This window comes from Budorcas taxicolor, chromosome 6, assembly GCF_023091745.1.
Source record: "Budorcas taxicolor isolate Tak-1 chromosome 6, Takin1.1, whole genome shotgun sequence".
NCBI lineage: Eukaryota > Metazoa > Chordata > Mammalia > Artiodactyla > Bovidae > Budorcas > Budorcas taxicolor.
In genome coordinates, this window is record NC_068915.1 from 408,675 (window position 1) to 431,529 (window position 22,855).

At 36.8% G+C, this 22,855-nt stretch overlaps 1 pseudogene; it reads left to right on the top strand.

The window, feature by feature from the left end:
* Positions 1 to 6,490: 6,490 nt before the first annotated feature.
* LOC128049983 (olfactory receptor 4P4-like) lies at positions 6,491 to 7,900 on the top strand (annotated as a pseudogene).
* Positions 7,901 to 22,855: the final 14,955 nt, after the last annotated feature.

Consider the following 22,855-nt stretch of genomic DNA (forward strand, 5'->3'; position numbering starts at 1 on the left):
TGTGCTCATAGCCTTCCCTCTTGTCCTTTACTGGACCCCTTTTCTCTGGCAACTGTTGATTTGCTTTCTGTCTCTATAGATAAGTTTGCATTCTCTAGATATTTGTATACATTTAATCATACAGTACAAATTCTGTGTTTCCTAGTTTCTTTCATAATAATTATTTACAGATTAATCCATATTGTTGCATACATCAATTGTTCATCCCTTTTGATTGATGAGGAAATGAATGCAAATCCTATGAAAGTAAATTTTACAATTTGTTTCTTCACTGTGTTCTTGATAGACATTTGCGTTAGGTCCAGTTTTTGCCTATTACAAATAACGCTGCTACATTCATTCATGTACAAGTTACTGATTTGGCATATAGTCTTGAAAGGTAAATATGTAGGAGTGAAATGGCTGGTCTTATGCACACTTAACATTTTAGGAAACTGCAAGCTACTTTGTTTTTTTTTTTAATTTAAATTTATTTATTTTAATTGGAGGCTAATTACTTTACAATGTTGTATTGGTTTGCCAAGTGAGTGATTGTACCAGTTTACTTCCCCACAAGAAGTTTATGAGTGTTCAAGATGCTCTTCAATACTTGATACGTCACATTTCTCTATTTTAGCCATTATTAGAATGGTGAACTGCTATCTCATTATGGCTTTAATTTGCATTCATAAATAACTAATGGTGTTAAGCAAATTTTCACCCATTAATTTGACATTCAAATATCTTTTTTGGTGAAGTGTCTTTTCAAATCATCTGCTAATTTTTAAAATTTTTATCCAGATTGTTGAAATTTTAGGCATAAAATTACTTATATTATTTACTTATTAGCATTTTTATATCTGTATATTTATAGTGCTATCATATTTCACTGTTGATATTGATAATATGTGTCATTTCTCCTTTGCTCCTGATTCAACTTGCTAGATGTTATCAGTTTTAGAGTATTTCTCAAATAACTGATTTTGCTTTTTTCTTGTGCTTTACTTTTATTGATTTTTCACTTTGATCTTTATTTCTTTGTTTATTTGTTCTTTCTACTTTTAAGAGAGAAATTGAGGACAAATGTGAGAATACTTTTTTTTTTTTTTCCATTATAGATGTTTGGTGCAACAAATCTCCCTATAATTAATGCTTTACCAGCATTGTATAGACTTAGATATATTTTATTTCTATTTTAATTCATATAAAACTACTTCATAAACTCCTTTTGACTTCTTCTTTGCCCTTGGGGTCCATTTGTGCAGATGATTCTGAGTGTATACACCCTGCAGGACTAAAACTACTGAATGGAAAGTGCTCAATAGTAATGAGAATAAAAATACATATATTTTGTTGGTTTCTAACTTCATTAAGCTATTTAAAACTTCAATAAACAAATGTGGAGCTTATTCCAACCTATCAACAAGAACAGGAATTTTGTTTTTAATTTCAATTATTTTGACAATATTCTTCTCCTTAAATATTTATTTACTTTCATTTTTGGCCACACCATGAAACTTGTGGGATCTTATTTCCCTGACCAGGGATTGAACCCCTGTCTCCTGCATTGGCAGCACAGAGTCTTAACCAGTGAACTTCCAGGGAAGTCCCACAGATTATTCTTTTTCCTTTGTCTCTCACAGCTCAATGCTTCCTTGCAGCCATGGTACTGCATTGTTATTGGTTGCTGCTGCTGGTCCCAGAAAGTAGTGAAGTGACAGGTGATTGATTTGTTAACTGACTCATATGTATCTTATGTTCCTTTTGTTCATAAAAAAATTTGGGACTCTGAATAGCTCTACCTGATTTTCCTTTAACTTCTTTTCTTCTTTGGTCTGGAAATAGAGGCCTTCTTCAAAGCAAACTCGGTGCTCCCAAAGGGTTACCTAGGTTCCTTTCTGCTCTTCACAGGAGGAAATTAGACAGAACTGGCAGAATTTACTGAGCTTCTTTGGATCTGAGTAACAGTACTGACCTCTAGAGACAGTGCCCAGAGCTTGGCTAACACAAAAAGTTAAATACATTTATATTCTGAGAATTTCCAGAAGGCTGGGAAATGTAATCTTGGACAACTGATTAGTGTTCCTTGGTTAGAATCTTTAAGAAATGCTTTTGGGAAAACAATTTCTTTAACTTTTTTATGTCAAAATATTCTTATGGCTTCCTTTCAGATTATATTTAGCTCGTGTAGAACAAGTTTCTTTCAGGCACAGGCATCAAAAAGATGACTCTGAAGTCATGGATGTGAATGCTGCCTTAGCAGATATTTCAAAAAAGTTCTTATTTACTCTTGAGTATGAGCAGGTGTTGGTGAGTCATCAGTATTGAAAATCCTAGATCACCTTCTTGTGGAATGAGCAAATGTTTCTCCGTGAACACAGAATAGTTTTCAGGGGTATTCAAATCACCATTCACTTTGTATAATGGTAGGATATTTCTTCCTGAAAATTCAAGCAATATTTGAAGATATTTTTAGAGAATTGATCTAGATTTGTCTGAATCACTGCTTTTTAGACTTACATTTAATTTTAAGTCTATATGTAAATGCTAGTGAATGGTTAGCAAACTGTGTAAATGCAAGAGAGGGGCGGGTAGTTGTGTGACCAAGACATTTTCCTGAATAAATTAAAACTAACTTGAAGACCATCTGCAAATTATGTGCAGGTAATCATCTTTACAGTACTTGTTTTAGGCTCATCATCTCTATTTGGCATTAACTGTGTTACTTTAAGGGCATATATTCTGATGTGGTATATAAAACATTTTACTAAGTGTTAAAATGAGTTCTGTTTTGCTAGTATATTACAAACAGCATGTGTGCTTTGGATAATATATTTAAAAATGATGACATTTTCAGATTGTCAGTGATCCTCCAAACTCTAATATTTGAAGAAACTCCTATATATATATTTTTTAATATCAGTTGCCTAGAATTGTCAAGGTTCTTCAGACTCAGGTTAAGCAAATGTATGGCTAGCCACAGGCTGATTATACATACATACATATATACTTGACTTCCTGAAGAATAGTTTCACAACACTAATAGTACCTCATGAAGGGTGAATAGGACAGTTAAGCAGTACTACAGCAGGTGCAAATTAACTTTTTAACTTAATATTGGTAGCATGAAATAATGGACTCCTTATTTAAAATTAAATATCAAGAAATTTTGCAAGTAACCAGTGATATAGCCAGGTTGACTTTATTTTTTCAACAGAAGTTCAATTTGGGTTTTGTTTGGGTTTTGTTTATTTCAAGGGATTTCATTGAAATGTATGTCTGTGCCTTTATTCAGAGAAAGAAGAATGTAAAGGAAAGATATAGTATTGTTATGTATGGATTTTGTTTTATAAAGTCATGTGTTCTTTTCTCATTGTTTCCTGGAAAGATGTGTCTATATCATAGGTGTAGTTGTTGCAATTCATGTTTAAAGTACATTGTGTTATACAACTAAGAACAACTTGTGTGAATGAATAAATCCAAAACAATCCTTTTTATACTTAAGATTGCATTACAAATAGTAAAAGAAAGTAAAACATATAAAGCATCAAGAATAAGGTGTGACAATTGCCCAGATTCGTAAAGAATGATTGATTATGCAATCTAAACTGGAAGGTCTTTTTAGATTTAAATGTCCTCTTCTATGTAAAGTATAAATATATATATATATATATATATATATATATATATATACACACTGAAGCAAAACAGTACTAACTTTAGTTTACATTATTTCACTTGATATTAAACATCTGAATATCAGAAACATCTAGATGACCAATATCCTCTCTCTAACATCAAAAGTTTACCAATGCTTGGATAAAAGTGGTTTGTCCTCAATTTTATTTTGTTATCTTCATCATATCTAATTTTGACCTTATCGCTTTTGCATCATCACTTGATTTTTGACTTAATAATGTTTTATTTTCTTCACTTATTTGTTCAATGTCTTAACCTTCATGAAGGTCATTATTCTACTAGTGCCTTCAAGAGAGCTGATAACCTATTTTTATAAGATCAAAGCATTAATATCTGTAGTGTTTAGATTGAAAGCTTGATGTTGTGAAGTGATTTCAAAGCACAGACATGCTACATCATGCATGTATTCTTATAATTATCATAGTATGTTTTACAGTGATCTGGGAGTCTGTCACCTTTCATGAGATGAAAACAATGATAATTCCTTTACTGCTATCTTTTCTAATATGTGCCCCTTTCCTGTGGAAGGCAATGATATACATAGTAAGACTTGGAAGATCTAGTTTATAAATGCTACGGTTTACTGGTTCTGTGGTTTGGGATATTCACTTACTTTATTTTAAATCAATTCATTCAATACTGAAATTAATATGGTTGAATTAGATGAGTACTTTTAGGCTACATAATAACTAGACTTATTTATTTTTAATAAATTTTAAGCACTTTAGTTTCTTGTACTTTCACTCAAAGGAATGCAATATAATATTTTTTTCATAAATTAGTTATTAATTGCAATTGTGATGATACACTTAAAGATATAACAAAACATTACATTTTATGGAGTTTATGGTATAAATTGCCATTTTATGGAGTATATGGTATAAATGGTACATAATTTTAAAGATACAACCCTGTTGTCTTCATGTTAACAAAAAAGAGACTATGGATATAATGTCTTCATGTTAAAAAAAGCATCTTAGGAATATAATGACACAATATGATTAAGTTGATACTTCCCTTTTTAATGTACACAAAGATATTGAGCTAACATTCAAAAAAAGAATTACTCTCAACATATTTTGCAATGTGCTTTAAAGCCACCTCTGTTTATCAGCTAAGATAATATTAAATATCACTAGCAATACAGCTACACAATTTGGAAAATAGTGAACATGTTAACCTATTCATTTTGTTACATCAAAAGTTATGTATTATTAAAAATCTACCTATGGAGCCCAGCATAGCTACTACATCTGACAGAGGAGTCAGGTAAACAACTACCTGCATACTACTTAATTCTTCATGAGTGACTGGAATAAAACTGAGAAGTGTGTGTTCTCAGTAGCACATTTTTTCGTCACCTTAGTGTTAAGTCCTACCTTGATCAAAAAGAATATATTACATGCAAATCCATTAAAAAGCCATGCAACAGAAAACAACCGAGCATGTCTTGACCACAAAGTTTGCCTTACATTTACATTGAAGTGACATCATTTTCTGATTTTTGCTGTCCATAATTTATTCCAGCAGAGAACACAAGTACCAAATTCAAATTATTTGTTCATTTCAATTAGTGTATCTCTTTATTTGCACTGTTAATTTTAATGACTATAAAATTCACCTTGTCATTATTTTACATTAAATTTAAATATGAAACATAATTTTCTCTTTTAAAATGTCAATCACTGACAATTTTACTATATTTTCAAATAATTTTAGTCTTATAAGATAGCTAGCAAGATTGGTTTCCCAAGTTTAATACACAGTACTTACTCTACCCTCACTCATATTTCAAAGGACAACACTTATAATCCTAAACACACAGCTCAGAATTTAGGTGACTTTTACTACATGCACTGTATTCCATGATCATATGACTACAAACAAATCCATGAAAATGTTCTATATCATGGTAGTGGAATGAAGCATCACGTAATTTAAAAAAAAAATTACCTTTCTGAAGGACACATTTGAAAAGTATAAGTAAAAAAAGTCCTTTATTAACTTGCATTAATAGCACTGTTGTTTAAGTGTTAAAAGTAATAATGGTATAATTTATCTCTGGGAAATAGTTCAGATCTTCATGAGGTTCAATGAGATTACATCCCAATAAATTCATCATAACCTGAAAATACAAGTTGAAAGTGAATTGAATACATCTAACCTACTGGACATCATAGTTTAGTCCAGCTTACCTTAAACATACTCAGAATACTTACATTAGCCTGCAATTGAGCAAAATCATCTCTAATACTTTGACTACCTAATGCAAAGAGCCAAACCACTGGAAAAGTCTCTGATGCTGGGAAAGATTGAGGGCAAGAGAAGAAGGGGAAAACAGGATGAGATGATCAGATGGCATCACTGACTCACTGGAAATGAGTTTGAGGAAACTCAGGGAGATAGTGAAGGACAGGAGAGCCTGGAGTGCTGAAGTTCATGGGGTCCTAATGAATTGGATATGACTTAGCAATTGAACAACAACAGCAATCTAACAAAACGCCTATTTTTAACAGTGTAACACAAGGCCTATTTCTAACACAAAGCCTATCTCATGTAAGTTATTGAACACTTCACTAAAAGTGAAAAACAAAATGGCTGTCTGGTACGAAATGGTTGTAAGTGCATCAGTCCTTTACCTATATAATCACCAGGCTGACTGGAGGCTACTGTGACTCACTGCTCAGGCCCAGCATTATAACATAGTATCATATCACCTATAGCTAGCTCAGGGAAAAGATCAAAATTCAAGTAGAGCTTCTTCTTGATGATTACTATTCTCATACTATCATAAAGTCAATAAAGTTGCAACATGAACCACCATGAGTCAAAGAATGTCTGTAATGCTTGTTCTGTACTGTAAACCATGTGCTCAGTCGACTCACTGCGGACCCATGGACTCACAGCCCTCCAGGTTCTTTTATCCATGGAATTTTCCAGGCAAGAAGTCTGCATCGGGTTGCCATTTCCTACTACGGGGGATATTATCGACCCAAAGATCAAACCCATGTCTCTTGTGTCTTCTGCATTGGCAGATGGGTTCTTTACTTCTAGAGCCACCTGGGAAGCCTAAACAATTATATTTTGAAAATTTAATAAAATTTATTTTTATTATTACCTATGTAACAGAATATTTGAAAACAATGCTGAAGAAATGATCTATGATTCCTAAGAAAAATATATCATTAATTTATTAAAAAGCTTTGGTAATTTGTTAAAATTAACTTTAATGGCTTGTTAGCAGCTTTTATATGATTGTGATCATATTGTAAATATTTTCTTTCATTTTATTTTTTAAAGATACTCAATTATTTGCAGATAGCATACAATATATAGAAAGTCAGAGGAACATCCCAGAATTTATTTTGGGGGGACTTTCCTACAACCAAAACATACAAATATTTTGCTTTGTGTTCTTCTTATTTTGTTACGTTGCCATCTTGGTGGGAAACCTTCTGATCCTTGTCTTCATCCGATGTGGTCGTTTTTTTCACCAACAAATGTACTATTTTCTCAGCCACTTATCCTCTATGGACATCTGCTATACCTCTTGTGTGACACCCAAACGGATCAGTGACCTGCTCCTGGGAAGAAAAACCATCTCTTATGGTAATGCATGTTACACGTCTTTTCCTTGCACTTCTTAGGAATGATTGAAATCTGCATCCTTACACTCATGGCCTTTGACGACTAGATTGTCATCTGCAAGCGTCTCCAATACATGATTATCATGAACAGAACAAGGTGCAATCTCCTCATCCTGGCAGCTTGAGTTGGTGGGGCTCTCCATGCCTTTTCTCAGTTCTCTATGATAATCAGTTTGCCCTTCCGTGGCCCCAAAGAAACTGACTACTACTATTGTGACATTTTTCTTTTGTTGCAAGTTGCCTGTACTGATACATATGTTACTGGTGTCCTTGTGGTTGCCAATTCAGGAATGGTTGCCTTAGTAACCTCTGTATTCTTCTTTGGGTCCTATGTCATTTTATTATTCACCTTAAGAAGTCACTCAGCTGAAGGAAGACACAAAGTCCTCTCTTCCTGTGGGTCTCACATCACTGTGGTTGTCTTATTTTTTGGACCATCAATCTTTGCCTATGTAAGACACCCTGCCACTTTCCCTGAAGACAAAATATTTTCTCTCTTTTATACCATAATTTCTCCTATGTTCAATCCCTTAATCTACACTCTGAGAAACACAGAGATGAAAAAGGCCACATGAAGTATTTGGTACCAAAAGATGTTTTCAGAAGAGAAGTATAATTAATTTCCCTTCCTCAATGTGTTAAAACCTCTATGTGGAAGTAAAAGTGGACTTGGAAATCAGAGAACTCAATTAACTTTCAAATCACAGAGCCCAAATTATTTACTTTATAAATGTCAAAGATGATGAGCTGAAAAATTATGAGAAAAATGACAATTCCGTTGGTCACACTGAGACTTGATAGGGACTTATGTGGTTAAAAATATATTAGCTTAAAGAAACAGTTGCTATGTTATATAGAGAGGCGATTCTAAGACTGACTGTGAATTTAAAAAATAATTCACTTATGATATTTGTACATGAAGACTAGATAGGAAATAGCTAAATTTGCTTTCAAGTTAATTCTTTAAAGACATATCTAAACTTACACTCTGCCTTGGGTAGTTTCACTAACTTATGTATGGTTTTAAGGCATCTCACATCTTTTTTCGTATATTAATTATGACATGTAATACACAAAGAAATTAAAAAAAAACACAGAGAGAGAGACAGAACTATGAAGGAAATAAACCTGTACTCTGTACTTGAATCAAGAAAAGGAGCACAATAATCATCTCCAAAATCCATCATCTGCTCCTTCCTGTTCTCACTGTTTCCTTCCCCTAGACCTAGCTACCCTTCTGAATTTTATAGGTACTATCCTCTCTACCTGGTGTCAGTCATTGAGAGGACATGACCACTGCTAGAGCAATGAGATGGGCCTGCGCATCAGAATTTCCTAATTTGTCCACCCATTCTTGAATTTGAGTTCCATTTAATGTCCCAATTGTTGCTTTTTCATACTGTTCATGGGGTTCTTAAGACAAGAATGCTGAAGCGGTTTGCCATTCCCTTCTCCAGTGGACCACGTTTTGTCAGAACTCTCCTCCATGACTCGTCCATCTTGGGCGGTTCTACACGGCATGGCTAATAGTTTCATTGAGTTAGACAAGGCTGTGAGCCATGTGATCACTCTGTTTAGTCCATCCTAAAGGAAATCAGCCCTGAATATTCATTGGAAGGACTGATGCTAAAGCAGCAGCTCCAGTAATCTGGCCACCTAATACAAACAGTTGACTCATTGGAAAAGACTGATGTGGGAAAGATAGAAGGCAGGAAGAGAAGGGGATGACAGAGGACAAGATGGTTGGATGGCATCACCCACTCAATGAAAGTAATTTTGAGCAAGCTCTGGGAGATGGTGAAGGACACGGAAATCTGGCTTGCTGCAGTACATGGGGCTGCAGAGTCAGACGCAACTGAGCAACTAAACAACATCATCCCCATAGCTGGAGACATTTTCAAGGAGGCAGAGTTGAGATAATAAGATGTTGTTGAGATCATCTGGACTGAGTATGTGAATGAACCCAGGAAAGGCCTCTATATGATCTTAAATTTTCTGACATAAAGAGGTAAAGATCTGCTTGCCTTATAACCATCCATGACAAGCCCCCCATGTAAATCCCCTTGTGTATTTAAAGTGACACCTTCCAATATGGAGTGGTCTTGCCTCTTTTTTCAGTCTCTCCCTGCCTCCATATATGGGGGTCATTTTGCCAAACCAACACCTAGAAACATTAGGCAAATTATAAATTAACTTATCTATTATTGATTTTACTCATAGGTAAATTTACGAGACTTAGTGCCTTTCTCACTAGGACTGTGTTAAGATGAAAGAGAACCCTTAGTATATGACACACAGTAAATATTCACTATGCATTTGCTGTTATTTATTTTGGTCATATAGCATATTGGAAGGCAAACTGAATCTTCAGAAACATATGGGAAAGGAGAAAATAAGGGAAAAAGGCATTTGGAAATGAAATGTTTGGGGGGAAACTAAAACATATTCAACTGAAAATTTTTAATATTATTTTTTGGAAGTTTTCTAAATTCATAAAAATAGTACCAAGGTTTACTAGTTTATAATTTTCTAGGAAATCAATACTTGAAAATAAAGTAAAACCCATTCTAACTCTCTCAGGAAAGAAAATCTTCTTGAGGAGAGATGAAGACTATTAATTGCCATAAGTTTTAGCTCAGCTCAGTACTAAGTCATGTCCAACTCTTTGTGACCCCATGAATTGCAACCCACCAGACTCCTCTGTCCATGGGATTTCTCAGGCAAGAATACTCAAATGGATTGCCATTTCCTCCTCCAGGGGATCTTTCTGACTCTGGGAGTGAACCATAGTACCAGAGCTGTCCTTTTTTCTCACTCAGATTACAAAAATCATTGAAAGGACAAGCCCCTCAAGGCAAAATCCCCACAATGTTGTTTATATCAAAAACTCTGAGTGAAGTGCAAGGGAATTCAGTCACTGAGGCCCAGGAGGAATGAATGTCTAATAACTGAGCTTCCTAAACCGCACACAAAAGCTTATGGTGGTTTGCATACTATTTTATAATCCAGATTTGATATTCACTTCAGTCGATCTAATGACTTGGATCTAGAGTAAATCCACCTGGTGAGCTCATGATTCAGGAATATAAATCCAAACAACTTGCAAAAAATAGTGTTCTGGAATAAGATATACATAGTTTTAGAATATACACTTCATTTTTGTATATTAGTTATGTGAGCTTGAACATCGTGGAGAATAACCTTAGAGATGACAATATAGATGGAGATTAGACTCTTGTGGATATTCACATTAGTCCACTTTCTTCAAACTGTTCTCTGAGGGTATGTCCTCTCATTGTGTGAACACTGGTGGAGTGACAGTGTCTCCAAAATGACACTTTTATTTTTCTGTGAATGGTTCATGAATAATATTGAGAGATATGTGAATTCAAGACACAAAATGAAATACGCTGAATAGTAGCTAAATGACCAGAAATTCAGTGAGGAAAGAATGGCAAGGCTGAAAGAAGTGATATGAATGGACTCACAACAATTGGAGTGGAAGGATATGTGTGGTGAATGATTTCTCCTCCTTTCCAAGATCCTGCCTGACTGTGTGATAGCTGAATATATTTTCCTTTTACTGCATAAATAACAGATTGACTGCAAGTTAAAGTTAAGTATAGGTATCATCTATGATTTTTATAATTTGCTTTGTGATTAGAGTAGCAATAAATTCAGGAGTTGCCTGTTGAGTGTGCTCTGAATTTCCAAAGGGAAATCAGACAGTGATAGGGAAATCATGCTTTGCTGAACAAGAGGAAAATAGGATTAAGATTTTTGGTAGAAAATGGGCAAAGTACTCCCTAAGGAAAAAGAAAAAAAGAAAAAAAGACTCACAGATTACCAAGAAACTGAGAAAAAACAAACCCAAAAGAAAAAGAAGATCCTTCCAGTACCCATTGTCATGATCCATGATCCCCCATCCTGACAGAAAAAGAAAGAAAAGATGACTCAAGAATTAAGTTAACCAACGACTCTAGGCAGGCCACAAAAAGTCGAAAGGAGATACCTCAAAATTTGGGTCTGTTTACTTTCTATGTACCTTGCTCTCCACCCGTGTTTCCTGTAATAAATGTGATGCTGATAACTTCAGTGATATGAATACTTTACATACCATTTTAAAACAACTGAAGTTATTTCAACAAATAGTTATTGATTACTGGTCAAATAAATGGTATCTTGTAATCATTTAGGCTCCTCACACTTGGGTAGGATCATGGAAAGAAGAAGATATAATTTCTCACACATGTTCTTCCACTTCAATTGTTGTGAATCCATTCATATCACTTCCTTTCAGTCCTGCCATTTTTTCCCTCATTCTGGTCATTCACCTACTGTTCAGAGTATTTCATTCCATGGCTTGAATTCACATTTCTCTCAACATTATACATTAGCCATTCATAGGAAAAAAAATGATTATGGAGATAGAACAAAGATAAAATCATTTGAAATATTTATCGAGCCTCAAATACATATTGGCTGACTCACACCTCTTATCTAATTAATTCTCACAACAGATATGGGGGTAGAAATGCTCATCAACAGAGTGCTCATCTGCTGGCAATATGATAATCTAAGAAAAATCGGCAGATGTCAAATTCTGGAGAATATTTGACAGATGCAGATCCTGGAGAAGTGTCTAGAATTTAAAATTAAACATGTACAGGCATTTCTTAATATTCTAGGCAGAATGTAAGATGGTCTTTATTTCCTTGAGAAATTTAAATTCATGCAGATTAAGAATGTATAAGTTTACTTTGGCATAGATTGAAATCTGAAATATTGGAGTCAGTGAAACTCTCTGTTCCAAGTGTAACAGTGTCATATACTTACTGAGCATGCATAAACTGTCAGGAACTATGGTAAGTGTGTAACATTTTACCAAGTGTATTGCTAAGTAAGATATATGCTGTTTTAGATATTGACTTTACCACTTATTAAGACCATCTTGTACTAATTTTTAATTTTTCTAAAACTCAATTTCCCTATTTGTAAGCTAACTACTTTTATTTATTGGAGTTATAGAGATGATTAAAAAGTTTGTTTACACAATGTTTAGAAGAATGTTAGGCACATGAAAATGTGAAATTGTAAACTAATGAAAGAATTATTAGACTACTGTTAGTGTAGTTAAATAAAATATTGAGGCCAAATAGTCACTCTTAGCAAAGCCAGAATATAAACCCATGAAATTTCACTTTCTTGATTTTAATGTTTTCCCAAACTTTACCTTTAATAATAGTGGAGAACCACAGGGTTGTGTAAAATCTTAACTGAAGAATACCGTATTAAATTGTCAAGACTGTATTCATCATTTGGTGTATATATATCAAATTGAATATAGACTGTTTCATTTGCTTACTGTTTTACTTTTTTCAAAGTTTCCATCTATTTTAAAATTTGAATCTCATAATTCTGTGAATTATTTAGGGAAGAAGCTATTACTCTACCATTTAGATACAGAAAAATGTTACATGAAATGTAGTTAAGAATTCACCTTTGAAACTGATGACTGTGTCAAAAATAAAAGCTAGAGATCTTCTCCCAGTAAAATTGAGAACCTAGAAATATAAGCACTAGTTTAAGCATTGTGGGATACATCTGTATGGGAAGTTAGCAAAAAGAGAAAACTATCAAGAAAGGAATTAAAGAAATGTTCGTGGCCTTGAGAATTGAGAAAATTTGAGATCAAACACATGTTTTACAAAACTTTTTGGTTAGAAAGTCAAATTTGGGAGGCAGTCCTAAGATGGTGGAGGAATGAGATGGGGAGACCACTTTCTCCCCCACAAATTCATCAAAAGAACATTTGAATGCTGAACAAATTCCAAAAAATCAACTTCTGAATGCTGGCAGAGGACATCAGGCTCCCAGAAAAGCAACCCATTGTTTTCGAAAAGAGGTAGGAAAAAATATAAAAGACATAAAGAGAGAAAAAGAGGTAGGGACAAAATCGCTAGACTCTTTGTGAGGCCTACCAGGCTCCTCCCTCTGGAGTGGGTTGCCATTTCCTTCTCCAGAGGATCTTCCCGACCCAGGGATCAAACCCAGGTCTCCTGAATTCCAGGAAGATGCTTTAACCTCTGAGCCACCGGGGAAGCCCCAGAAGGGAGTCTTAAAAAAGAGAGAAGTTTCCAAACACCAGGAAACACTCTCACTGCCAAGTCGATGGCAAGCCTTGGAATCACACAGGGCAACATAACTGGGAGGAAAAATAAATAAATAATTAAACCCCACAGATTACGTGCCCAACGTCAACTCCCCCAGCGGAGAAGCAGCACAGAACCCTGCATCCGCCACTAGCAAGCGGGGACTGGGCAGGGAGGCCAGGTGTGGGCTGCATTGCTTAGAGAAAGGAACGGGCCTGAATGCCCCTAGGGCAACTTGAGGGAAATAACCTGGGCTAGCAAACAAGACTGTGGAATAGCTACCATGAGAAAAGCCCTAACCAAAGGAATGTCAGGTACATGAATCAAGGCAAATTGGAAGTGGTCAAACAAGAGATGGCAAGGGTGAATGTTGACATTCTAGAAATCAGCGAACTACAATGGACTGGAATGGGTGAATATAACTGAGATGATCATTACATCTACTAGTGCAGGCAGGAATACCTCAGAAGAAATGGAGTAGCCATCATGGTCAACAAAAGAGTCTGAAAGGCAGTACTTGGATGCAATCTCAAAAACAACAGAATGATCTCTGTTCGTCTCCAAGGCAAACCATTCAATATCACAGTTATCCAAGTCTATGCCCCAACCAGTAACACTGAAGAAACTGAAGTTGAACGGTTTTATGAAGACCTACAAGACCTTTTAGAACTAACACCCAAAAAAGATGTCCTTTTCATTATAGGGGACTGGAATGCAAAAGTAGGAAGTCAAGAAACACCTGAAGTAACAGGTAAATTTGGCCTTGGAATATGGAATGAAGTAGGGCAAAGACTAATAGAGTTTTGCCAAGAAAATGCACTGGTCATAGCAAACACCCTCTTCCAACAACACAAGAGAAGACTCTACACATGGACATCACCAGATGGTCAACACCAAAATCAGATTGATTATATTCTTTGCAGCCAAAGATGGAGAAGTGCTATACAGTCAACAAAAACAAGACTGGGAGCTAACTGTGGCTAAGATCATGAACTCCTTATTGCCAAATTTAAACTTAAATTGAAGAAAGTAGGGAAAACCGCTCGACCATTCAGGCATGACCTAAATCAAATCACTTATGATTATACAGTGGAAGTGAGAAATAGATTTAAGGGCCTAGATCTGATAGATAGAGTGCCTGATGAACTATGGAATGAGGTTCCTGACATTGTACAGGAGACAGGGATCAAGACCATCCCCATGGAAAAGAAATGCAAAAAAGTAAAATGGCTGCCTGGGGAGGCCTTACAAATAGCTGTGAAAAGAAGAGAGGTGAAAAGCAAAGGAGAAAGGGAGAGATATAAGCATCTGAATGCAGAGTTCCAAAGAATAGCAAAAAGAGATAAGAAAGCCTTCTTCAGCAATCAATGCAAAGAATAGACGAAAACAACAGAATGGAAAAGACTAGAGATCTCTTCAAGAAAATTAGAGGTACTAAGGGAACACTTCATGCAAAGATGGGCTCTATAAAGGACAGAAATGGTCTGGACCTAACAGAAGCAGGATATTAAGAAGAGGTGGCAAGAATACACGGAAGAACTGTACAAAAAAGATCTTCACGACCCAGATAATCATGATGATGTGATCACTAATCTAGAGCCAGACATCTTGGAAAGTGAAGTCAAGTGGGCCTTAGAAAGCATCACTACGAATAAAGCTAGTGGAGGTGATGGAATTCCAGTTGAGCTGTTTCAAATCCTGAAAGATGTTGCTGTGAAACTGCTGCACTCAATATACCAGCAAGTTTGGAAAACTCAGCAGTGGCCACAGGACTGGAAAAGGTCAGTTTTCATTCCAATTCTAAAGAAAGGCAATGTCAAAGAATGCTCAACCTACTGCACAATTGCACTCATCTCACATGCTAGTAAAGCAATGCTCAAAATTATCCAAGCCAGACTTTAGCAATAAGTGAATCGTGAACTCCCTGATGTTCAAGCTGGTTTTAGAAAAGGCAGAGGAACCAGAGATCAAATTACCAATATCTGCTGGATCATGGGAAAAGCAAAAGATTTACAGAAAAACATCTATTTCTGCTTTATTAACTATGCCAAAGCCTTTGACTGTGTGGATCACAATAAACTGTGGAAAATTCTGAATGAGATGGGAATACCAGACCACCTGACCTGCCTCTTGAGAAATCTGTATGTAGGTCAGGAAGCAACAGTTAGAACTGGACATGGAACAACAGACTGTTTCCACATAGGAAAAGAAGTACGTCAAGGCTGTATGTTGGCACCCTGCTTATTTTACTTATAGGCAGAGTACATCATGAGAAACGCTGGACTGGAAGAAACACAGCTGGAATCAAGATTGCTGGGAGAAATATCAATAACCTCAGATATGCAGATGACACCACCCTTATGGCAGAAAGTGAAGAGGAACTAAAAAGCCTCTTGATGAAAGTGAAAGAGGAGAGTGAAAAAGTTGGCTTAAAGCTCAACATTCAGAAAACTAAGATCATGGCATCTGGTCCCATCACTTCATGGGAAATAGATGGGGAAACAGTGGAAACATTGTCACACTTTATTTTTTTGTGCTCCAAAATTACTGCAGATGGTGACTGCAGCCATGAAATTAAAAGACACTTACTCCTTGGAAGAAAAGTTATGACCAGCCTAGATAGTATATTCAAAAGCAGAGACATTACTTTGCTGACTAAGGTCCGTCTAGTCAAGGCTATGGTTTTTCCAGTGGTCATGTATGGATGTGAGAGTTGGACTGTTAAGAAAGCTGAGCACCAAAGAATTGATGCATTTGAACTGTGGCATTGGAGAAGACTCTTGAGAATCCCTTGGACTGCAAGAAGATCCAACCAGTCCATTCTGAAGGAGATCAACCCTGGGATTTCTTTGGAAGGAATGATGCTAAAGCTGAAACTCCAGTATTTTGGACACCTCATGTGAAGAGTTGACTCATTGGAAAAGACTCTGATGCTGGGAGGGATTGGGGGCAGGAGGAGAAGGGGACGACCCAGGATGAGATGGCTGGATGGCATCATGGACTCAATGTACGTGAGTGTGAGTGAACTCTGGGAGATGGTGATGGACAGAGAGGCCTGGCGTGCTGCGATTCATGGGGTCGCAAATAGTCAGACACAACTGAACTGAACTGACCTGAAGACACTGTCAGGCCTGCTCACAGAACAAAGGACTGAGCAGAGCTAGCTGGCTGCAGACCCTCGTCCTCCAGTGACAGGCAGCCAGAACCAGAAGGGGGCAATTGTGGCCTCAGAGAGTCATTATCTACCAAACTGCTAGCAAGCATCATTGCAAACTAAGACTTCTTGAGATTCTGGACTCTCAACATCCATCTGAGTAGGTGCGTCAGTTGTACACCCAGAAAACCGAGTGGCAGGGACAGGGGAGGCAATAAGTCGCAGCAACCGCACTCGCCAAACACCTGCTCACCTGAGCTGCTCGGACCTGGGAAGGGCCCAAAACGCAGGCCCAACCGAGTCTGGGCTTCTGGGGACTACCCGAGTACCTGAACCTGAGCAGCTAAGACCTGGGAAGTGCATAAAACCCAGGGCCGGCCTCAGACAGTTCCCAGCAGAGCAATCTACAGACTAAGCAGTGTAGACAGGGAAAGCACACGTGCTGTGAGTGGGGGCAAACCCAGTGTGGCCAAGTCACTGCAAGCACACACCAGTGATAACACTTGGTGGCATCCCTCTCCAAAGCATGACTAAACAGTTCAGCTCAGTTCAGTTCAGTCACTCAGTCGTGTCTGACTCTCTGTGAACCCATGAATCACAGCATGCCTGGCCTTCCTGTCCATCACCAATTCCTGGAGTTGACTCAGACACATGTCCATCGAGTCAGTGATGCCATCCAGCCATCTCATCCACTGTCATCCCCTTCTCCTCTTGCCCCCAATCCCTCCCAGCATCAGAGTCTTTTCCAATGAGTCAACCCTTCGCATGAGGTGGCCAAAGTACTGGAGTTTCAGCTTTAGCGTCATTCCTTCCAAAGAAATCCCAGGGTTGATCTCCTTCCGAATGGACTGGTTGTATCTCCTTGCAGTCCAAGAGACTCACAAGAGTCTTCTCCAACACCACATTTCAAAAGCATCAATTTTTCGTCACACAGCTTTCTTCACAGTCCAACTCTCACATCCATACATAAGCACTGGAAAAACCATAGCCTTGACTAGATGGACCTTTGTTGGCAAAGTAATGTCTCTGCTTTTGAATATGCTATCTAAGTTGGTCGTAACTTTCCTTTCAAGAAGTAAGTGTCTTTTAATTTCATGGCTCTGATCACCATTTGCAGTGATTTTGGAGCCCACAAAAATAAAGTCTGACACTGTTTCTACTGTTTCCCCATCTATTTCCCATGAACTGATGGGAACAGATGCCATGATCTTCATCTTCTGAATATTGAGCTTTAAGCCAACTTTTTCACTCTCCTCTTTCACTTTCATCAAGTGCCTTTTTAATTCCACTTCACTTTCTGCCATAAGGGTGGTGTCATCTGCATATCTGAGGTTACTGATATTTTTCCCGGCAATCTTGATTCCAGCTTGTGCTTCTTCCAGCCCAGCGTTTCATATGATGTACTTTGCATATAAGTTAAATAAGCAGGGTAACAATTATAGCCTTGATGTACTCCTTTTCCTATTTGGAACCAGTCTGTTGTTCCATGTCCAGTTCTAACTGTTGCTTCTTGACCTGGATATAGTTTCATCAAGAGGCAGGTCAGGTGGTCTGGTACAGGTGAGACTAAAAAAGTATCCTCCACCATCCCCTTGTGCCAGGGTGGAAATTAGACACTGAAGAGACCAGCAAACAGAAGTTAAAACAGAGGGAACCTCCTTGGAAGTGACAGATGCAATAAATTAAAACCCTGTAGTTAGTACCGACTGCATAGGAAGGGGCCTATAGTTCTTGAGAAATATAAGCCAGATCAAGGAACAATCCAAAAATGAACTAACCCCACGCTGCCCACAACAACAACAACAGAGAAAGTCCTAGATATATTTTTACTATTTTTATGATCATTCTTTATTTTGTATTTTTTTATTATTATTTTTATCATTTTTTATTTTTTTAAAATATAAGTCCTCTATTACTTAATGAAATTTTCATTTTTATAATCAACTATTATTTTTGCAAAAAAAAGAAAGAGACTACTTTTTAAAGCAAACTTCATGTATATATATATATATATATATATATATATATATATATATAATTTTTGTGACTTTTTTCTTTAATATTATATTTCTGAAAATCCAACCTCTACTCTAGATTTTTAATCTTTGATTTTTGGTATTTGTTATCAATTTTGTACCTTTAAGAACCCAATCTTCAGTACCCATTTTTACTTGGGAGCAAGATTACTGGCTTGACTCTTCTCTCCCCATTTGGACTCTCCTTTTTCTCCACCAAGTTGCCTCTATCTCCTCCCTCCCCCATCTCTTCTCTACCCAACTCTGTGAATCTCTTTGTGTGTTAGGACGGTGGAGAACACTTAGGGAACTGATTACTGGCTGGATCTGTCTCTCTCCTTTTGATTCCCCCTTTTATCCACCTGGCCACCTCTGTCTCTTTCCTCCCTCTTCTCTTCTCCGTGTAAATCCATGAACATTTCTGAGGGATCCAGACTGTGGAGCGCACATAAGGAAGTGATTACTTGATAGCTTGCTCTCTCCTCTTTTGATTTCCCTTCATCTCATTCAGGTCACCTCTATCTCCCTCCTCCCTCTTCTCTTCTCCATGTAATTCTGTGAACCTCTCTGGGTGCTCCTCACTGTGGAGAAAGTTTTCATCTTTAACCTAGAGTTTTTAATCAATGGTACTGTATCGATGGAGAAGTCTTGAGGCTGCTAAGACAGAAAACCAGAAGCAGGAGGCTTAAGTCCAAATCCTGAGAAGACCAGAGAACTCCTGATTCCAGAGAACATTAATCAACAGGATCTCATCAAACACCTCTATACCTGCACTGAAACCAAGCACCACCCAAGGCCCATAAAGTTCCAGAGCAAGACATACCATGCAAATTCTTCAGTAACACAGGAACACAGCCCTGAGCTTCAATATACAGGCCGTTCAAAGTTCCTCCTAACCCATTGCCATCTCATAACTCATTACTGGATACTTCATTGCACTCCAGAGAGAAGAAATCCAGCTCCACCCACCAGAACACTGACACAAGCTTCCCTAACCAAGAAACGACAAGCCACCTGTACAATCCCACCCACAGTGAGGAAACTCCACAATAAAGAGGACTCCACAAACTGCCAGAATACAGAAAGACCACCCAAAACACAGCAATATAAACAAGATGAAGAGACAGAGGAATACACAGCAGGCAAAGGAACAGGATAAATGCCCACCAAACCAAACAAAAGAGAAAGAAATAGGGAGTCTACCTGATAAAGAATTCCAAATAATAATAGTGAAAATGATCCAAAATCTTGAAAACAAAATGGAATCACAGATAAACAGTCTGGAGGCAAGGATTGAGAAGATGCAAGAAAGGTTTAACAAGAACCTAGAAGAAATAACAAAGAGTCAATATATAAACAATAATGCAATAAATGAGATCAAAAACACTCTGGAGGGAACAATAGTAGAATAACAGAGCAGAAGATAGGATTAATGAGGTAGAAGATAGAATGGTATTAATGAATGAATCAGAGAGGAAAAAAGAAAAACGAATTAAAATAAATGAGGACAATCTCAGAGACCTCTGGGACAATGTTAAACACCCCAACATTCGAATCATAGGAGTCTTAGAAGAAGAAGACAAAAAGAAAGACCGTGAGAAAATACTTGAGGAGATAATAGTTGAAAACTTCCCTAAAATGGGGAAGGAAATAATCACCCAAGTCCAAGAAACACAGACAGTCCCAATAGGATAAACCCAAGGTGAAACACCCCAAGACACATAGCAAGAATACTGGAGTGGGTTGCCCTTTCCTCCTCCAGGGCATCTTCCCAACCCAGGGATTGAACCCAGCTCTCCCACATGACAGGCAGACACTTTAACCTCTGAGCCACCAGGGAAGCCCCATTAATCAAATTAACAATGATTAAACACAAATAACAAATACTAAAAGCAGCAAGGGAAAAACAACAAATAACACCATAATAACTAGGGGATTCCCATAACGATAACAGCTGATCTTTTGATAGGAACTCTTCAGACCAGGAGGTACAGATTACTGTACTCAGCAAGGATCTCATTCAAACATGAAGGAGAAATCAAAAGCGTTACAGACAAGCAAAAGCTGAGAGAATTCAACACCACCAAACCAACTCTCCAACAAATGCTAAAGGATACTCTCTAGACAGGAAACACAAAAAGGGTGTATAAACCCAAACCCAAAACAATAAAGTAAACGGAAATGGGATCATACTTATCAATAATTACCTTAAACGTAAATGGGTTGAATGCCCCAACCAAAAGACAAAGACTGGCTGAATGGATACAAAAACAAGACCCCTATATATGTTGTCTACAAAAGACCCACCTCAAAACAAGGAACACATACAGACTAAAAGTGAAGCACTGGAAAAAGATATTCCATGCAAACAGAGACCAAAAGAAAGCAGGAATAGCAATACTCATATCAGATAAAATAGGCTTTAAAACAAAGGCTGTGAAAAGAGACAAAGAAGGACACTACATAATGATCAAAGGATCAATCCAAGAAGAAGATATAACAATTATAAATATATATGCACCCAACATAGGAGCATCACAATATATAAGACAAATGCTAATAAGTATGAAAGGGGAAATTAACAATAACACAATAATAGTGGGAGACTTTAATACCCCACTCACACCTATGGATTTATCAATTAAGCAGAAAAGTAACAAGGAAACACAAACTTTAAATGATACAATAGTCAAGTTAGACCTAATTGACATCTATAGTTCATTTCACCCCAAAACAATGAATTTCACCTTTTTCTCAAGCGCACATGGAAACTTCTCCAAGATAGATCACAACTTGGGCCATAAATCTAGCCTTGGTAAATTGAAAAAAAATTGAAATCATTCCAAGCATCTTTTCTGAACACAATGCAGTAAGATTGGATGACAATTATGGGAGAAAAACTATTAAAAATTCCAACATATGGAGGCTGAACAACAGGCTACTGAATAACCAACACATCACAGAGGAAATCAAAAAAGAAATCAAAATATGCATAGAAATGAATGAAAATGAAAACACAACAACCCAAAACCTGTGGGACACTGTAAAAGCAGTGCTAAGGGGAAGGTTCATAGCAATTGAGGCATACCTCAAGAAACAAGAAAAAAATCAAATAAATACCCTAACTATACACCTAAAGCAACTATAAAGTAAGAAATGAAGAACCCCAGGCTTAGTAGAAGGAAAGAAATCTTAAAAATTAGGGCAGAAATAAATGGAAAAGAAACAAAAGAGACCATAGCAAAAATCAACAAAGCCAAAAGCTGGTTCTGTGAGAGGATAAATAAAATTGACAAACCATTAGCCAGACTCACCAAGAAACAAAGGACAAAAAATCAAAACAATAAAATTAGAAATGAAATTGGAGAGATCACAACAGACAACACAGAAATACAAAGGATCATAAGAGACTACTATCAGCAATTATATACCAGTAAAATGGACAACGTGGAAGAAATGGACAAATTCTTAGAAAAGTACAACTTTCCAAAACTGAACCAGGAAGAAATAGAGAATCTTAACACACACATCACAAGCACGGAAATTGAAACTATAATCAGATATCTTCCAGCAAACTAAAGTCCAGGTCCAGACGGCTTCACAGCTGAATTCTACCAAAAATTTAGAGAAAAGCTAACACCTATCCTACTCAAAATCTTTCAGAAAATTGCAGAGGAAGGTAAACTTCCAAACTCATTCTATGAGGCCACCATTATCCTAATACCAAAACCTGACAAAGATGCCACACAAAAAAAGCAATCTACAGGCCAATATCACTGGTGAACATAGATGCAAAAATCCTTAACAAAATTCTAGCAATCAGAATCCAAGAACACATTAAAAAGATCATAAACCATGACCAAGTGGGCTTCATCCCAGGGATGCAAAGATTCTTCAATATCCACAACTCAATCAATGTAGTACACCACAATAACAAATTGAAAAATAAAAGCCATATGATTATCTCAATAGATGCAGAGAAGGCCTTTGGCAAAATTCAACATCCATTTATGATAAAAAGTCTCCAGAAAGCAGGAATAGAAGGAACATACCTCAACACAATAAAAGCTATGTATGACAGACCCACAGCAAACATTATCCTCAATGGTGAAAAATTTAAAGCATTTCCCCTCAAGTCAGGAACAAGACAATGGTGCCCACTTTCACCACTACTATTCAACATAGTTCTGGAAGATTTGGCCACAGTAA